Source organism: Barbus barbus, assembly GCF_936440315.1.
Source record: "Barbus barbus genome assembly, chromosome: 31".
NCBI classification, from domain to species: Eukaryota; Metazoa; Chordata; class Actinopteri; order Cypriniformes; family Cyprinidae; genus Barbus; species Barbus barbus.
The window spans coordinates 15023159-15042374 of NC_136759.1; the positions used below are offsets into that span (position 1 = coordinate 15023159).

Consider the following 19216-nt stretch of genomic DNA (forward strand, 5'->3'; position numbering starts at 1 on the left):
AGGGTCAGAAAGTTCTCAGATTTCATCAAAAATATCTTAATTTGTTTTCCGAAGATGTGAACGAAAGTCTTATAGGTTTGGAACGAAATAAATGAGTAATTAATGACAGAATTTTCATTTTTGGGTGAACTATCCCTTTAAACTCATAGCAGTCAAATTTTATTTGCTTTTGCACGTTTTCAAATGTGCAAAATAAATACCAGTTTTGGCAATGATGTCAATCTCCATTGGTTTTTGCATATCTCATGACTTACTGCAACAGTTTGAATGTGCAGATTTGTGCATAAAACGTTCCATTTAACATTTCAAATGTTGCTTGTTCCTAATAAATCCTAATTGTGTACAAATTCACTTTTATATGGTTACAGAAGACCTGGAATAATACATAAACAAAGGTCACATCAGGAGGGTCAGAAATGAACTTTTCCATTAAGGGGCAATATTTGACACCTGAAACAGATTTCCAGGGCCATTTTTTACTTTTGCATTGGCAACTTTGAGTATTTTTTACACTGTAATAATGATTATTAATAAAATACATAAAATATGTTTTTGTGTTTGGGGAAATGGAACTTCATTCTTATAGGATAGACAGAAAACAAGCCAAGAACAATTTATGAATTGGTTAATTGCTTTTTACTAAAACGGTTATTCAAACGGACCAAAACAGTTATTCAAACTACTAATAAATTATACACAGAAAGCGAGAAAAGAATGTTTTCTATCACTGAAGCGGCCCGTGACTTCAGTCTTGTATGAGTTATGCAATCTCTCAAAAAAATATACTTATACTCACTGAAACAGAGATAATACTTTTCATTGGTTTTATAATTTCAACATTTGTAATCGATTTAATTCAACTGTATAGGCACAGTTTTTGCCCCCTTATTTTGAATTTTGGTAGCATTTTTGTTTATTTTTGTCATTTTGAAGCAAGACATTCCCAGACCCTATTCACTTTTATATTAAGAAAAGTGATCAGGATAAGATTCAAAAATTCACTTTTTGTGTTCCACAGAGGAAATCAAGTCATACAGGGTAGACACAAAGGAAGAGCCATAAGGGATAGTAAATTATGACCATTTTAATTCTTGTATGAACTATTTTTTTAAGGCTCAATGTCAGGTGGAGGAGAATGCGGAAGTGAACTTGTCCACACACACACACACACACACACGCACGCACGCACGCACGCACGCACGCACGCACGCACGCACGCACGCACGCACGCACACACACACACACACAGAGACACAGACACAGAGACAGAGACACACAGACACAGAGAGAACAGTCAGAACACCTTACAGGCGAAGGGACAAGCGCTCAATCAGAGATGCAACAGAATGCATTCATTAACTCAATTACACCCCAATTCTCTGAAGCGAGCCAATGTCCTCATTATCATTCCGGTTTTGGCTGGCACCCCTTCGCTAGACCGCCTATATGGGGCCACGCTGCCTTTAATGGGAGGCTGAGTCTCCACCCAGCACACATGGCGTCCTAAATCACCCATAATTTTTATATTTTATTATAATTACAAAGCTACATGGTTCATTGGGCCTCCTGCTTGAAGTATTCTGCAGAGGTGCTGCTGTATTTATCTTCCCCTCCTTACCTGATCCCTAGCATTTCCATAGATCCAAACGACACAGGGGAGAATGATGCAGCACTGTGCTGGATCTAAAATTACCCGCTCTCTGAGATATGAAAGTGTCGAGGGCCACAAACAGGGGAGAAAGTGAGCAACAGGAACTTTTTTTTTGTTCAAAGTGAATGTAAGAAGCAAAAACAATCTAGTATTGTTTTTCTAAGGACTTTATGGATGCTGCAGCCACAGAAACAGGAATATTTCTCCAAATCCTGCGTGCATGGGGGACCTTGCATGAAACGCTCCTAAAAGCAAGGGCAGAATACATCTGCTCTAGTTTAACTTTTATGTTGCAAAGCAGAGCTGCTGTTCAAGACTGCACTGATCCTCATGAGATTGCAAGATGCCGAGGATAATCCATTTGAAAATAGCTCACTATTCTTTCAACTGTAAACCTGTTTCTCAAAGCACACTGCAAAAAATATTTTTCTAATCATTATTCTGGTCTTGTTTTCCACTAAAATAGCCCTAAAACGAGATATATTTACTTGAGAAACAAAACAGATGAAAGATATTAAGATGTTCTTCAGAGAATATATGTTGCATTAAGTTTTCGTTGCCTTAGGCATTTCTTTTTTTAGCATATATCTAACAAAATGTAATTATAGTTCAAATAAAATAAAACAATAAAAACTACTGTGTGCAATGCAATACCAAAAACAAACTTAATTCTAGACATATTTTCTCAAACCAAGACTTTCCTTTTTAAATGTAACAATTTAGGATAACGACAATAAACTTAATATATTCTTTGAAAATCAGGCTTAATATATTAAATATAACAATACATAGTTTTGCTTTAAGTAAATGCATCTTGTGTTTTGCAGTGAACACAGTGAGAGATGAAGAAAGGGGAAAGTGAGAATGCAAGGACACCCGGAATCAGAGATTTCTTCTGAGAATATGATCAAAAGATCCTGCTTTCTATTTCGTTTCCTCCTCGCCTCTGTGGCAGAGATACCACCTTACTCCCACAAATGAAATCCAGCGGCAGGCAAACAGCCTTGATGGCTCTGTGGAATCAGCAGCACATGGCTGTGATGAGCTGAAAAGAACCCACAGCCAGACCCTGATCTCCAAACCATTTCAATAGAGAGAGGTTGTGATACCAAGAACAATTAGGATTTATTAGGAGAGACATAAAGAAAAGAGAGGAGTAGGAGGTGTAGGCAGAGAGTGCAGTCAGGGACAGTGAGGGGCCGTGCAGTAAAGCTGTGGGCAAGACGACAGTCTGGATATTGTCCAATAGGGAGGAACTGCTCTGAGAGCAGCCATCTACTCAGCACAAACAGCTCTGACAAACATGAAGAACAAAACATGCCCAGAGTGGCAACTAGAGCAGACACGCACTCATGCGCACACATTTTTATTCAGCTATTTAAATGGAGACATTACATAGACTTTGTTTTTATGTACAGCTAGTTAGAAATACTGTTACCTAACCCTTAACAGAAAATTTGCAGCATTTTTACAATTAAAGAATACCTTCTTATCTGTCAAAATAAAAGTTCTGCTTGCAAAACATCATCCAAATATAAAAACACATTGGGCGATGCCGATAATTAAAAAATGGCAAATGTATCGGCCTTCACAATGTATCGGTTGACCACTAGTTTTTACAAACAAGTATATCGCCGAATATCCCCAAAAGATGCTTTTGTCAGGTTTAGCTCACTTCTGGGTACAAATTTGACCCCAGAATATGGTTACGTATGTATACACACATGCACTTATGAAAGGATAACTGATTCTGATGTTTATATTTTGGGAGCAGATTTTCTATAAGTAGACATTTTATTTTATCACACACTCAAATACAACATTAAACAAGATTTTTTGGATTTTTTGACTATTCAGAAGACAATCTGAGTAGTACTTGCAATGCAAAACTCACCCCATGATGCTAGGGTAACCGATAACCGATAAATGGCTTATATTAAAAACTACAGTAAATTACAAATACAAATAAAATAAAAGACCATCATTTTAAAAGCATGCATGTAAATTTAGGTATTACACCATTATAATGTACAGCATTAATAAGGGATATTCATTTTGAGATCTGCATTTAAAATGGCTATTAAATTATTATTTTTTTCTAAAAATAAATGTTTAAAATAATAAAAGCGAGTCTTAGATGACAGCAAATGCAAATCTAAACGAAACACTATCTGGAAATAAGTACTAAATATCCAACATCAATCAATATATATCCCTCCATATGGGTCAATAATAAATTAACACTGAAATGATACCCCTAATAATTAAAGCGGAATAATATACCCCATAAAGGATTAGAGTTAGTACTTGTAAAGAGTAAAAAAGGCATGCTTTTCCAGAGAGACACTAATGAGAACGGCCTAAAGTTCAGTGTCCCCATTTAAACGTTTGACCATGATTCCCTGTGATTTAAAGGTGAATGGGTCTCACGGTTTAATACCCTTAAAGGTCTTTATCCTGTTTCATGCCTATGGTATAAATAATCCCAATAAAGGCCCAGCAAGTGACTCATTCTACACTGGGCCCATAAGAGGCTATAAGGGAGCAGTTGTGGTAATTGTGTAAAATGAGAGCAACAAGCCAAGGTAAATGGGAGTAATTGGCTGAGCAGGACCCATATCCTGTTCATTTAAACGAGTCACGATTAATCAAGAGCTATGAGTGCTTGTCATTAATTACCGTTGACAAGTACACAATATCAAAGTCAAATTTGAGCTCCACTGCTTGTACAAATGGTACTTACAGCATCCTGTACGGCTGATCAAAGCCCGTAATGTACTCAGGGACAGACATCTCAAGTTCAACATCAGTCAGTCTGCTTTAGTCGGCAGAGGTGTTGTTGTAGGTTTATATCTCAAGAGGGTTTTCCCACTGTAATGCTAAAAAGAAAGTTACGTGGAAGGTTTCCGGGGATAAAAGTAAAGAAGAGGTACAAATGTACAACTCTACATGCATTTTAACTTTCTGATAATGTCAGGTTAGTGGTTGTCAGCAATAATCATAGAGCTCCATACCTGCTACATATGCAATTATCACCTCAGCTGTGTCGACACACACTCCTTCACGCTTTATATTTTGCTTTTCCCTATCCTGCTTGCTGCAAATCTACCCAATAATGAAAATCAGTGGGGTGGCTGGAACAGACAGGCAGAGTCTGGTATAGTCTGTGAATGGAGGTATGAAGAAGTCGACACAGATCAATACAGCAGTGTGAGAAAGATGGAGGAGAGGAAGAAGACGACAACGGATAAGCCCAAGCGTGGCCCTAGAAAGCACTGCAGCTCCAGAGATAACATGAACTCCTATTGTGAGCTGCCACAACCTTTCAGTCAGTTCTCAAACTAATAGGACAAAGAGGCAACTCTATCAGTGTGCAACTTGTCAACCCGCTATCAAACTATCAGTGTATGAGTCCAGGTTCTCAAGAGTGTGTTTGAACGTGAAGTGGGTGTATACAGTGGTTGAATGGCACCATCTTCGTGTGGAGCACCGCCAAGCTGCCAAGTGTCATCGCACCAATCTGTGAGTGTTCTTTACAACCCAGTGACCCTGTGACCCGCAACTCAAAAACAAGTCCACATCGCCTCGTTTGACGGATGCCCATTGCCGTTTATTCAGAGGCCAGAATTCCCACCTCTCATATGGAACGAGGAGAATGTCACACCTGCAGTCATTAGCGGGAAACATACGCCGACGGGTAAAGAGTTAAAGGCTGGTTGGAAAGGTCAGGTGGGTATACTCCCTTTCAAGAAGTGACCTTTTACTACAATCAAAATTTCAATTTGCAGCACATAACCGCCAACAGAAAAACATTTCTTGTTATTCCCAAATAGCAGAGCCAATTTCAACATTCATTATTTGACATTATCCGCTTGCTGCAGGGCCGTTCCCATAATGAGGAGACACTGGAGATCAGAGCCCGTCAAGCTTCACCCAAAGCGCAGCTCACATCAAAGCTTTCTACAAACGCCCCCCACACACGCTTAACAATGCTCTGCCGAAGCTCCCACTGTCCGGATGCGAACACTGAAAACAAGGAGGGGAAGATAGGCTGAGACCAAATCCTGCACACTGTCTAGTCCCCTTTTCATCATTCCTCATTTATTCTCTGTCTCTGCTGGCTTCTTCCTTCTCCAGCTCTCTGAAGGTCCTGACTGGCTGTGCATGGGTAATGGCGAATAGAGGAATCAAGTCTAAAGCATTTTATAAACATGATTGTTATACATACAATATTGCCAATGCACCAGTACACAAAAACAAATGTAATGACTAAATGTAATGGATAAAATACATTGGTAATAAAAAATATGACAAAAAATATTAATATATACAAAACAAATAAAAAATAAATATTATAAATACAAGTATAAAATATAGCTGCAAGCAGCAATGATGGGGCCAAGTACATCAGCGGCAAAATTAGGAGCTAAGCATAGTACGGAGCATCAGAACAACTGCAGAAATTAGTAATTGAAGCCATTTTAAGATTATTGCAGTCCAAATGAGTGAAACATCATTTAAAACTAGCAGTAATAGGATTGATTGACTTTTAACTTTTGACCAACAGGTGGCACCATTATCAAATCAATGTGGTGTGTTCTGTGTGAGGTGGCAATGGCACACACAAAGTTTGGTGTCAAATATGCCAAAGCACTGCAGAGATACGGCCTCAAGTGTCGTTTTGGCATCATGCCTCAAATTCGTTGTTGGGCTATGTGAAAACCGTTGTCTATCAACACAAAATCCATAACTTTTTGTCAGCATGGTCTGAAGATATGATTCGATTTTGGTGAAAATCGGACCAACGGTCTAGGAGGAGTTCGAAAAAGTAGGTTTTTAAAGAAAATTAAAAGAGCAGAGAGGAGGTTTGGCTGATTATGGCAACATTGATATCACTACTCTCAGCATGACCCAAGGAATCTATTAATAGCAGTTTCATTACAATAGGCAAAATTCACAGAATGATATAAGCATTTATTTGAAATTTAATTATGACTTTTGACCACAAGGTGGCACTGTTTCAAAACATTTTGAGTACTTTCAGGTCATGGTCTCCATGGTACATATAAAGTTTCATAATGGTAAACCAATGCATTCGTAAAATATAAAATTTTTAATCATAATACCCCATTATAGTCAATGGCAATTTCATGTTTTGTTCAATTATAGCACCACCAAGAGGCACAATCCCATCAAATTGTTTATGTGTCCTTAGAGTGTGCCCATACATATGTGTGTCAAATTTGGTGAAAATATCTCATTTTGTTTCGGAGTTATAGACATATTTGTGTGTAAGTAGATGAAAATGACTGACTCTGGACTTTGTTTGCATTTTTGTGCCCCGTACTATCAAAATTTTGCCAATTGGGCATTAGTGTATAACTGTGACGCTATCTTTTCGAACTTCCCATGGTAGTTTCGTGTCGATTGGAGTAACGGTTTCTAAGATATTGGCAAATGTTTTTTAAGCGCTAAAATGCAACGTAGCACAAACCATAATGCTAAACCTGGCAAGTTTGGTATCGATGGACTCTGCAACGATTCAGGAGTCTAAAAAGGTGACTCATGTGAAAATGTCAACCCCACCCAAAGTTATAAGCATGTGAGAATTGGATTTTAGCACTAGGTGGCGCTGCTTCGAAACTTCTCAGGCTCCTTCAGGGCATCGTGCTGATTACCCATACCAAGTTTCGTAACGATACGTTAATGCGTTCGTAAAATATAGCATTTAACTACAAAATTCAACATGGCCGACGTCCAAAATGGCTGACATGGGAAAATTGGACATGGTTGGACTTGGCATGATGCACCGAATCTAAAGATACAATTTTTTATGATTTTTGGCCAATCCATTCACAAGTTATAGGCAAAAATATGAATTTTTCATATCTCCTGACCACTAGGGGGCACAGCGCCGAACCACTGCAGGTCGCCTCAGGTCATGCTTGTTATAACACACACCAAGTTTCGTGTCAATCCGTCAAACCCTTGCGGAGATATAGCCTCAGATCCATTTTTGCGTGCTTTTCGGCGAATTCATTCGCTCATTATTCGAGAACTGCTAAGCAAATCAACTTGAATTCCATAACTTTTTGCCACCATGGTCTGTTGATGATCTGAGCCAATTTTGGTGAGAATCGGATGAACCGTCTAGGACGAGTTTGACAAAATAGGTTTTACAAACAATTGAAGATAGCGAAAAAACTAAACCTAACGATTTTTGAATTTTGGACTTGATTCGACTCAGCTTGAGCCAAGGATTCAGAGTAAAAAAGAATTTGTGGCTAACGGTTCAAAAGTTATTAGCATTTAAAAATTGAATTTTTGGACAAGTGGTGGTGCTAGAGAGTTTGAGTTAGAGACTCCAAATTTGGTGTGGTTACTATTGACAGTATCATCTATCAGTGTGCCAAATTTTACAACTTTCCCGCAATCGGTTCTATTGGCTGCTATTGACTTTCGGCGCAAGAAACGGAAGAAGAAGAATAAGAACGCTAACGGATATAATAGGTGCCTACGCACCTTCGGTGCTTGGCCCCTAAAAATAAATTAAGGTGGCACATAATGGTGGTAATAATAATAATAATAATATACAAAATTTTTAAAATACATTTATAAATTAGTGTAAATAAAAATATATAAATAATATGAAACATACAAATAAAACATCAATAACTTTATAGGATATATAATTTATTTATAAATAAAATATGAATTATTAAAGAACAATAATATGTAGAACAAATCAACAAACAAATACATTTATATTAGTCAAAATAAATGTACAAATTTAATTATGTAAATAAAATAATATTCATAAAAGAAAATAAATACAAGAAAACAATAAAATAAATATGAAACAACAACAGGAAATACAAAAACAAACTAAATTGATTGGCTCAAGACATCCTTGAAGGGGATAGGGAAAAGAGGATTTTCCTCTTTTTTTTTTTTGGACTTTGTAGTCTAGTGTCTGCAAAGACTACGATGTCTTTTACTTTAAATGCTCTGGAGAAATAACCACGGTAAGAATAGTCCCGTGAGAACTGAAATGTTGGTAAAAAGCTGTAAATTTATGACTACAGTCTGCCTAGTTTTAGGCCCTTTAACTACAGTTGTGCATCAGGTTCTCCAAGTGGCAACTAGAAAATAGACAACCCAGAAAATAAAAAGATGTGCTTTACAACTCTTTAAGTGTTTCTGTGTGTTCATTCAGAGCACTTTTTACATTGTGAAGATGCTGCACATAGGTATCATGACCTTGATCATAATACAGCTCATTTAAGAGTTACAGAACTAGAATTTTATAGAGTTCTTTAATGCATTTTAGATTTTTACACATGAAAATACAGGTAAAAGACTGCAAATTCTTTTATATCAATTATAAGCAGCAGTAAATGGGATTTATATGGGATTTGGAAGATTTACACTGGACAGTAAAAACAGAAAAGTACATTTAGAGTCTTTTAAGATTGGAGCAGAGAGAAATGAAGTTAAAAAGAGGAGGTCAGGAAGAGTGTTGTTCAGACACTGCTGATGTCATGAAAACCATAATATCCTGAAATTCAATCTTGTTCAATTCCAGGCTACAGATACAAAACTATGTTAGGTGTCACAATATAAATTTCACAACCATGAGCCACAATAATGGCCAACAATTTCACATATTGCTCTTTATTTAACACCTTGGCCCTTCATAAACAACAGTGTGAATAGTGACTTTTGACATACAAAGTTCTGTCATGAAGCTCTAGATGTTGCAGGCTGATTGGTTTCACAAGGTGAAGCTGATTGGTTTCTTTTTTTGCATCAGCAGCCCGTGAGTTTGCTGTAGAGCTGTAGTCAAGTCCAGCTTTGTTGAGTCCAAGACAAGTCCAAGACTAGGACTAGTCGAGACCGAGTCCAAAGAGGCTCAAGTCCAAGTCAAGTCCAAGTCAAAAAATTTCGAGTCCAAGTCAAGACCGAGTCCAAATGAGAGAAAAAAAGGATCCTCTTCAAGACCACATACTCTATTATTGATAATGTATGTGATGCGAGAGACAGCATATCTTCTATTCTAAGAAAATAATTTTGCATTATTATTTGTAATGATCAAAAAGCATGTGCAAAGTAACAACTCTGTAGGACAGGGGTCTTCAAACTAGATCCTGGAGGGCCAATGCCCTGCAGACTTTAGCTCCAATTGGCTTAACACACCTATCTGGAAGTTTCTAGTGTCTAGTAAGAGCTTGATTAGCTGGTTCAAGTGTGTTTAATTAGGGTTGGAGCTAAACTCTGCAGGACACCGGCCCTCTAGGACCAAGTTTGGAGCTGTAGGATCAAATTATTTTTATTTACTTTATTTACATTTTATTTACTTTAGGTACACAGCAAAAAATCCAGGGTGAAATTAACAACTAAAGTAACCGCTGACCTCTATAATGGTGACACAGAAATTGTGATTTTCGTCTTTGGTGATTATGCTCGTTAACATCAGGTGTCTTAAATAATGGTCAGTCACCACTCAATGAATCTCTTAATTACCTCATTAACTTTAACTCTGCTTCAGTGTTAATTTAATACTCTTATTTCACACTCTTGAGTGTGGTCTCACATGTACTCCCAGGAGAGTTAATTTCACTCTGGATTTTTTGCTGTGTATAGCAATTTCACATTTTCAGTCTTTTTATTATAGTATATAATATATACAATATTATATATACTATATTATTTATATATTATACTGCTTTATAATAATAATTGTGTATAACATAGACATATCCACTGATTTGCATTGATTTTGCCTTTGTAATAATAGTCCTGAACGAAATGAGGAAATTCTGCAATGTGTGATAACAGTGGAGTTTTTTGCAATGATGATTACTTGTGATAAATAAATGAATAATTAACTGTGCATATTAGGGCCAGCAAAAAAACTCGAGTTGAACTAGGGCTCAAACTAGGGCTGTAGTACTCGAGTCCGAGACCGGACTCGAGTACTACAGCCCTAGTTTGCTGCTTAACTTTATAATCTTGGCTAGTGTTGCTGTAGCAGTTGCAGTGCACTTCAGAAACCCTCCACTTCCCCAGCTCCACCTGTATAGATCTGCTACAGGGTAGTTTCATGTATGATATATATGTTTTTTTTCATATACTATGTGTTATGTGCAGCAGCAGTATTTCTACATGGTCACTGCTGCCTGTCTGTGTAATGTATTGCCAGTAGCAAGCCTCGGTACTTGCTTTGCCACAGCAACAGCGTAGCAGATCTATTCTGCCAAGACCAAATACATTAACAGATAATATGCGTCATTATTTATGATAAAAGCTTAAAAGTCTAGCATAAAAAACAACAACAATTTAATTCAGTTTAAGCCAGCTGATAAATATAACCATAAATAACTGTTTTAAGAATAATTCTAATTCTAATACTTTTTTAGAAAGATAATTTTTTTCCAGCTGATGAATAATTAAAACAAGACAGCCAATCAGAATACACGTGACTGAGCATTTAAAGCAAAAGATGACAGAACGTCTCGGGTTACGTATGTAACCCTGGTTCCCTGAAGGGAACGAGACGCTGCGTCGAACGCTACGGGGAACGCCCTCAGCGTGACCGCGCTCTGAACCAGAGTGTAAAATGTCCAATGAAAGGGCGAGACGTCATAGGCGGTGACGTCACTGACCGGAAAGCATATAAGCACGTGCGGTGGAGCCGGCGTTTGCTTCCAGGAATGAAGCAACCGCTCGCAGGGATACAGGAAGTATGGCCTAGAGACGCAGCGTCTCGTTCCCTTCAGGGAACCAGGGTTACATACGTAACCCGAGACGTTCCCTTCCAGGAACTCGAGCTGCGTCGAACGCTACGGGGAACGAGATGCCAACGCCACCAGACTTCCAAATACCTGCCCTGTGTGTATCACTGGGAGCACAGCGAGGGCGAGAAGAAGAGCCGGGAGTGGCCATACGATCAAGGTGATAGAACCGAACAAAGGTGAGGGGCGTGGACCAACCCGCAGCATTGCAGATATCCTGCATAGAAACCCCTGCCAGAAAGGCCTTGGAGGCCGCCATACTCCTAGTTGAATGGGCCTTAAGCCCCAGAGGCGAAGGGATGCCTGAAGATTCATAGGCCAAGGAAATAGTATCCACAATCCACCTGCTAAGGGTCTGCCTAGAAGCAGGCAGACCCCGCTTAGGAGGACCGAAGCAAACTAGCAATTGGTCCGTCCTTCTCCACAGGGCAGCTCTGTGGACGTATGCGTCCAGTGCTCGCACTGGACACACACAGTTATGCTTTCGCTGGTCAGGCTCCCGAAAGGGAGGAGGACTGAGGGCCTGCAGCACGACAGGCCGTGGTATAGAAGAGGGGATCTAGGAAATAACCCGCTTGAGGGTAGAAAAACGCTTTGGCCAGACCAGGGGCAAAGACGAGATAAGAAGGGGCCATGAAAGGCCTACAAATCCCCACTCTCTTAAGAGACCACAGCAAGGTCCCCGTAGGGACACGTCGTACAGGAGGCCTCAGCCTCAGCGCACCGTGGAGGAAACCTGTAACCAGGGGGTGTCGACCCACTGTAAGGCCACCGAGAAGGGCGTGGTAGGCCGATAAAGCCGCCACGTAAACCTTCAGGGTGGAGTGAGTTACCCCTGCGGAGAAACGGGCCTGCAGGACCTGCAGCACTGTACCAAACGGGCAGTTAACTGGGTCAAGGTGGCGGTCTCCGCACCAAGAAGTGAAATATTTTTACTTCAGGGCATACAGTTTCCTTGTAGAGGGAGCTCTGGATTGGAAGATGGTCTCAGCAACCTCGGTTGAGAGACCGGAAGCTATGAGCTGCGCCCCCTCAGAGGCCAGAACTTCCACACGTAATGCGCGCGTCGCCTCGGCAACGTGCGCTGCAACAGCGAGCACTCACTCAGAGGGGGAAGAACCGCACACGCGGGCTTCCACGAACGAGAGCGCTAGATCTGGGGAATGCAGGAGGAGATAGGGCGAACCCGTCTCCAACCTGTTCACCAGATCCCTGTTGCCATCCAGAACTCCCGGGAGCAGAGCGATCGGGGAAAAACCGTACAGACGAAGCCTCGGCCAGGTCTGTACCAAGCGTCCAGTCCAAAGGAGCTGGAGGAACTAGAGGGGCATAGCGCTGACTCTCGAGTCGCACAGCCAAAAACCTCCATATCTGCTTCACCACCTCGGGGTGAAGCATCCATTCCCCGGGCCTCAGCCCCTGCCTCGACAGGATGTCTGCTCCCACATTGAGATACCCAGGGATATCGATGGCTCTGAGCGAGCGAAGTTTGCCCTGGGACCACACAAGGATCTGGTGCGCCAGCTTGTACAAGGGGCGCGAACGCAGACCTCCCTGGTGGTTGATGTAAGAGACCACCGCTGTGCTGTCGGTGCGCACCAACACATGGTGATCTCTTAGGTCCGGGAGAAAGTGCTTGAGTGCACGAAACACGGCCAACATTTCCAAACAATTGATATGCCACGTTAGATGGCGACCGCTCCACAGACCGCGGGCAGGGTGGCCACTCATGACCGCTCCCCAACCGGTGAGGGATGCGTCCGTCACTAGCATTACGCGGCGACAAGAGGCTCCCAGCACCGGGCCCTGAGACAAGAACCAAGCTTGGCTCCACATGTCTAAGGCACGTAGGCATCGCCGCGTGACCTTGATCATGCGAAGCGGGTTTCCCCTCGGGGAGAACCCCTTGGTCTTGAGCCACCCCTGTAGGGGTCTCATGTACAGCAGGCCAAAAGTAATCACGTTGGACGCAGCTGCCATGAGCCCCAGCAGTTTCTGAAACTGCCTGACAGTGAGTGACTGGCCCTCTTTCACTCTCTTGACTGAGGTGAGGATCGACTCGCTCCGAGCAGGAGACATACGTGCCTGCATCGTGGTCGAATCCCACACCACGCCTAGATAAGTGGTTCTCGTTACTGGAGAAAATCACACTTTCTTGACGTTCAGTCTCAACCCCTTCATGTGCGCGAGATCGACATCTCGATGCCGAGTCGCCACCTGCTCTGATCGAGCCAGAATCAACCAATCGTTGATGTAAAATGCGGGGTACGAGTGCAGGGCCAACGAGAAGAACCCAATATCGGTAAGCTTTGCCCCTAAAAGCAAACCTGAGGGACTTCCCGTGAGAGGGAAGGATGGAGACGTGAAATATGCGTCCTTAGATCCATCGTGACAAACCAGTCCTCGGACTTGGTCTGAGACACGACTGATGAGTGTAAGCACCCTGAACTTCAGTGACATGACTGAGCGGTTCAACTGACGCAGATCTACCATCCTTCCTTGGAACAATGAAGTACCGGCTGTAGAACCCGGACTCTCTTCCGTGAGGAGGGACCACCTCGATGGCCTCCTTCCCCAAGAGAGTGTCTACTTCCTGTTCCATGATCAGAGCCTGCTGGGGGACCACGCACGTGGGAATCACCCCATTGAAAGGCGGTGGCGGAGCGCCGAACTGAATACAAAAGGCCTTTCTCTACAGTACGCAGGACCCAATGAGATCCAATTGGCAGTAGTTTCCACGCTGCCTAAATGGTCTACTAAGGGAACCAGTCTCTCGAGACTGGCCTCTGATGTACCCAGAGCTGCTGGCACGGTGCCCTGAAGCGGAGGACCGGCAGGGGACGGCCGAACCAGGAGCTCTAGGGACCCCCGCAGGGGTGGCGAGCTTCTCAGCTCCGCTACACTTCGGGGCGGAAGAAACTGAGAACACCGCTCGCTGGAGCCAGCTGCGCCCTGGAACTCTGGCAGGGTTGGCAGACTGCTCTCCCGAGGGCACTGGGGGAGACGGACACCCGATCTGCCCCAGAGGGGTCTGCCCTCGTAAGTCCTAGGCACAGCACCAGGACTGCCTCAGCCTCAGCCCCCTAATGAATGACGGTCCTCAGACCCGCGTCATTCCTAGGAAGACCAAGCTGAAGAACCAGACCCTGCAAGGCAGGACCCAAAGAGACACATCGGCAGTAGTTCCCACGCTGCCTGATGGTCTCCTAAGGGAACCAGTCTCTCGAGACTGGCCTCTGGCGTGCCTAGAGCTGCTGGCTCGGTGCCCTGAAGCGGAGGACCGGCAGGAGACGGCCGAACCAGGAGCTCTAGGGACCCCCGCAGGGGTGGCGAGCTTCCCAGCTCCGCTACACTTCGGGGCGGAAGAACTGAGAACATTGCTCGCTGGAGCCAGCTGCGCCCTGGAACTCTGGCAGGGTTGGCAGACTGATCTCCCACGCCCGTAGGCTTCTTGGCCGAGAACCCCCTTAGACTTAAGAACGGTCCGCAGATCCGGCTTAGCCTTAGAGGTCCCCGACCCAGAGCGTTAGCTGCCACGGCCCCACCTCGGTGGGGTGTGAGTAGCCACGCTCTGTTTTGCGCCTCTCTAAAGAGGGGCTGACACGCGGCGAGGGCTGCTCCCGCCTAGCAGCCCCCTGAGCTGGAGAAAGGCGAGGGAGAAACCGCTGAAACGCCGCCGCTTGTCTACGAGCCTCCTGGTACCTGTCGACGACGTAATTGACGTAGTCGCCGAACAGGCCAGAAGGCGCAAGCGGGGCGTCCATGAGGAAAACCCTATCTTCTCCTTCATGTCAGATAGGGTCGACCACAGACAGCGTTTCTAGGGAGCTCAGAGACCAACTTATAATTCAATCAAGTTGAGCCCAATCCCTCATCCAGCTCTCTAAGCAGGTACGTCAGCTTGGTGCGCCTGCAACACTCTCTCTTTTTTTTTTTTTTTTTCGGTGTGCAGACACGCACCAGCCTGACCTGCAGCCGCGAGCCTTCAGAGACAACGCCACGCAAGGGGACAGATAGCTCGCGAGCGTCTGTTCCACCCGGGGCATCGCTCTGATATGAATGAGAATAACGCACGCGTCGCCTCGGCAACGCGCGCTGCGATCCCCGCACTCACACTCGCCGCCGTGCCTCAGCAGCGGCGGGAATGTGAGATGTACAGCGGAGAGAAACACAACCAGCCCCCTTTTTTTTTTTTTTTTTTAGAGCTGACTGCGCGCCGTTCTCATTCATAATATGCTTGTGCAAGCACTGTTTCATTGACGCGTCCACCTCCTAGGAGGAAGACAGGTCTAGGAAAGGAAGAAGACACGGGCTCGCCCGTCTTCATTCAAGGCTAGTGAAACTCACTCCTCTCTTTTTCTTTTTCAAGGAGAGCCTTCAGAGAGCAGGCGTAAGAAATGTTCAGCTCACAAACGGGCAGTCAGCTCCCTCGAGAGCTGAATCTGCGCGCTCTGCTCTGAAGCAGACCACACACAGACTGCGTGCATCCCAAGCAGTGATATAATGTTGTGTAGGGAGGAACACACAGCCCAGAATGCGATCTGCTATCGCCCCAGTGCTTGCACATATTGCTGGAGCCTACTTAAGTGATTGTGCAGGACAAACAACACTAAATAAGACTCACAACATGCAAAGACAATACACACAGACAGAGAAGCGGTTGCTGAATGACAAAAAGCAAACGCCAGCTCCACCGCACGTGCTTATATGCTTTCCGGTCAGTGACGTCACCGCCTATGACGTCTCGCCCTTTCATTGGACATTTTACACTCTGGTTCAGAGCGCGGTCACGCTGAGGGCGTTCCCCGTAGCGTTCGACGCAGCTCGAGTTCCTGGAAGGGAACTGCAATGCACACTTATGATAAACAAAATGTTATTAAGCATTGATGTGAGTGGTAAGTCGTTTTTGGTGTAAACGACCTGTATAAAGTAGAAATTGATCATGTAAATTGCCAGATGTCAAAGCTGGTAACTTTAACGTTATAAGAAAAAGTTTAAAAGTGTCTAATTGTATGAAGTACCTCCTCCACTCTTCTTTTAATTTATCCATCAAATCTGCCAGCATACAGCCAAGACTTAGTCCAAACAGAGAAGCAAAGACACATAAAGAAAGACTCCCCTATGGTCTACAATCAAACAGTCTTTATCCACATCCACGTTCACACAACCCTCTTCACTTTAATTACCACAACACTCACTGAATACAAACATACTGGCTTTAATGTCGGGTGCTAAAAAGAGACGAGCCTTGCGTGCCTCTCCAGCTTCTTTTCAAGTCAGTTACCGGCTCTCATGACCTCGGGACGTCTTCAGACTCTCATCTCTCTGTTTCTGTCTCCTCAGAAGTAGAACACAGTGTCTGCAATGTTAAAAGTTGAGCCTGGGCTGAGCAATTAGCCTTTAAAGACTAGGTCAGAGGATGATTGGTAGGCTGGGTGGTGGACCTGGTGATAGCTCTGGGGTAAAAAACACACTTTTAAGAGACCTGACCATCACATGGTGTGTTTCTCTCTCACACATATCTCTCATCTCTTATTCGGTTATCTCCAACAGTACTAGTCTTGATAATTTAGCATTCGCAGACCCATTCCTTCATATTTCATCACGTCCACGTTATTGCTCTCCCCAGGCGGGCTCATGCACTGGCACAAATTGTGTACATTACAGAGGAATGTTATGGCTGCTGTGACAGTTTTATTGCCGCCCGGATGAAGACATAAACGGGTAATTCATGATTTCTATCAGCGATAATGCTGAAGTCCTCAAATGCTCCTCAACTTCCATTTCTCCAAATTCTGTCAGAAACGTGTTTTTATACTGGCACCAAACTGTATAGTATGTGAGAAATGGGAAATAAAAATATCACTCTGCGGAGCTCTTTAAACACTTTGAAATGTGAGGAACTTGTGCCTTATGGTTTAAATCGACTGGTCTCGAGTTGATTTGCAAGGCTCATGCCAAACCAGTTGGTGTGGTATGATATCTTTCAAGACAAGAATTGAATTGGTAGTTTAACTCCCAGCATGTGTCGGGAAGTGTTGACTCCTCTCCAATGTTCAACGTGGGGTGCAAACTTGACGGGGCTTAGCGACTACTGTTGTCTTCAGCCACTGTGATAAAAACACACATAAGACACAGACGGGCCTAATAAATGAGGTCTCGTGCTGAGAGTACAAGTAAACAAATTCAGTTGAAAGTCAGAGCAAGCCAACAGAGCCAGGCGAACATAATCGAATTCAAACAGCTGTGCGTGTATTAAAACAACCTGCTGTGAGTGTGCATCAGTGTTGGGGAGAAATTAAACTAAAATTAGCGATGCTACCAGCTAAATTTTTTAGGAGCACGATAGTGCCTGGTTGCTTAAAAATGTTGCTTGTCCTGTAACTTTTCGAACAATAGCAGTATAGCATGACAAAATTCTATATTGATGAATATCACTTGTTATGGCAATACAGCTTTACAATTATCAAAATAACTGTGTGGCAGTACAGCTTTAACCATTTCAGTCTTGCCCTATCTTTTTTTTTAAGTGAAATATTAATATTAAGTCACATATTAAGTTAAATATGTTACAAAAATACACTGATGTCTTGTGAAAATGTAATAAAGTGAATCAATTAATTAAAATGTTTGATTTATTCATTTAAATATGTAGAGGTGCATATCAAAAAATGTGAATATTGTGAAAAAGTTCATTTTTTTCTTGTAACTTATTTCAAAAAGTGAAACTTTCATATATTTTTAGATTCATTACATATACATTGTTTTAATTTTGATGATTAGACCTTACAGCTCATGAAAGTAAAAAATCCAGTATCTCAAAATATTCTAATATTTACATCCGAGTTTCAATAAATGACCATCCCTACAGTATAAATTCTGGCTATCTCTTGTTCTTTGAAACCACAATAATGGAGAAGACTGCTGACTTGGCAATGGTCCAGAATGGTTGACACACTCCACAAAGAGAATAAGTCACAGAGGGTCATTACTGAAAGGTGTGGCTGTTCACAGAGTGCTGTATCAAAGCATATTAAATGCATAGTTGACTGGAAGGAAGAATTGTACAGGAAAAGGTGCACAAGTAACAGGGATGACCGCAAGCTTGAGAATACTGTCAAGCAAAGCTGATTCAAATACTTGGGAGAACTTCACAAGGAGTGGACTGAAGCTGTAGTCAGTGCATCAAGAGTCACCACACTCAGACGTCTTCAGGAAAAGGGCTACTAAGCCACTTCTGAAACAGAAACAACGTCAGAAGCATCGTACCTTGGCTAAAGAGAAAAAGAAATGATCTTTTCAGATAAAAGTAAATTTTGCATTTCATTTGGAAATCAAGGTCTGGAGTCTGGAAGAAGACTGAAGAGGCACAGAATCCAAGCTGCTTGAAGTCCAGTGTGAAGTTTCCACAGTCAGAGATGATTTGGGGTGCCATGACATCTGCTGGTGTTGGTCCATTGTGTTTTATCAAGTCCAAAGTCAATGTAGCCATCTACCAGGAGATTTTGGAGCACTTTGTGCTTCAATCTGCTGACAAGCTTTATGGAGATGCTGATTTCCTTTTCCAGCAGGACTTTAGCACCTGCCCACAGTGCCAAAACCACTTCCAAGTGGTTTGCTGACCATGATATTGCTGTGCTTGATTGGCCAGCCAACATGCCTGACCTGAAACCCATATGGAATCTATGGGATATTTTTAAGAGAAAAATGAGAAACAATTGATCCAAAAATACAGATGAGCTGAAGACTCAATAGTGCCTCAGCAGTGCCA

General features: G+C 42.7%; 1 protein-coding gene across 1 annotated transcript in view; it reads right to left on the reverse strand.

The window, feature by feature from the left end:
* Positions 1–19216, reverse strand: part of LOC306851419 (glutamate receptor ionotropic, kainate 4-like) — a gene marked incomplete at its 5' end in the record, with an annotated part of 194993 nt that overhangs the window by 33515 nt on the left and 142262 nt on the right. The window lies entirely within an intron of this gene.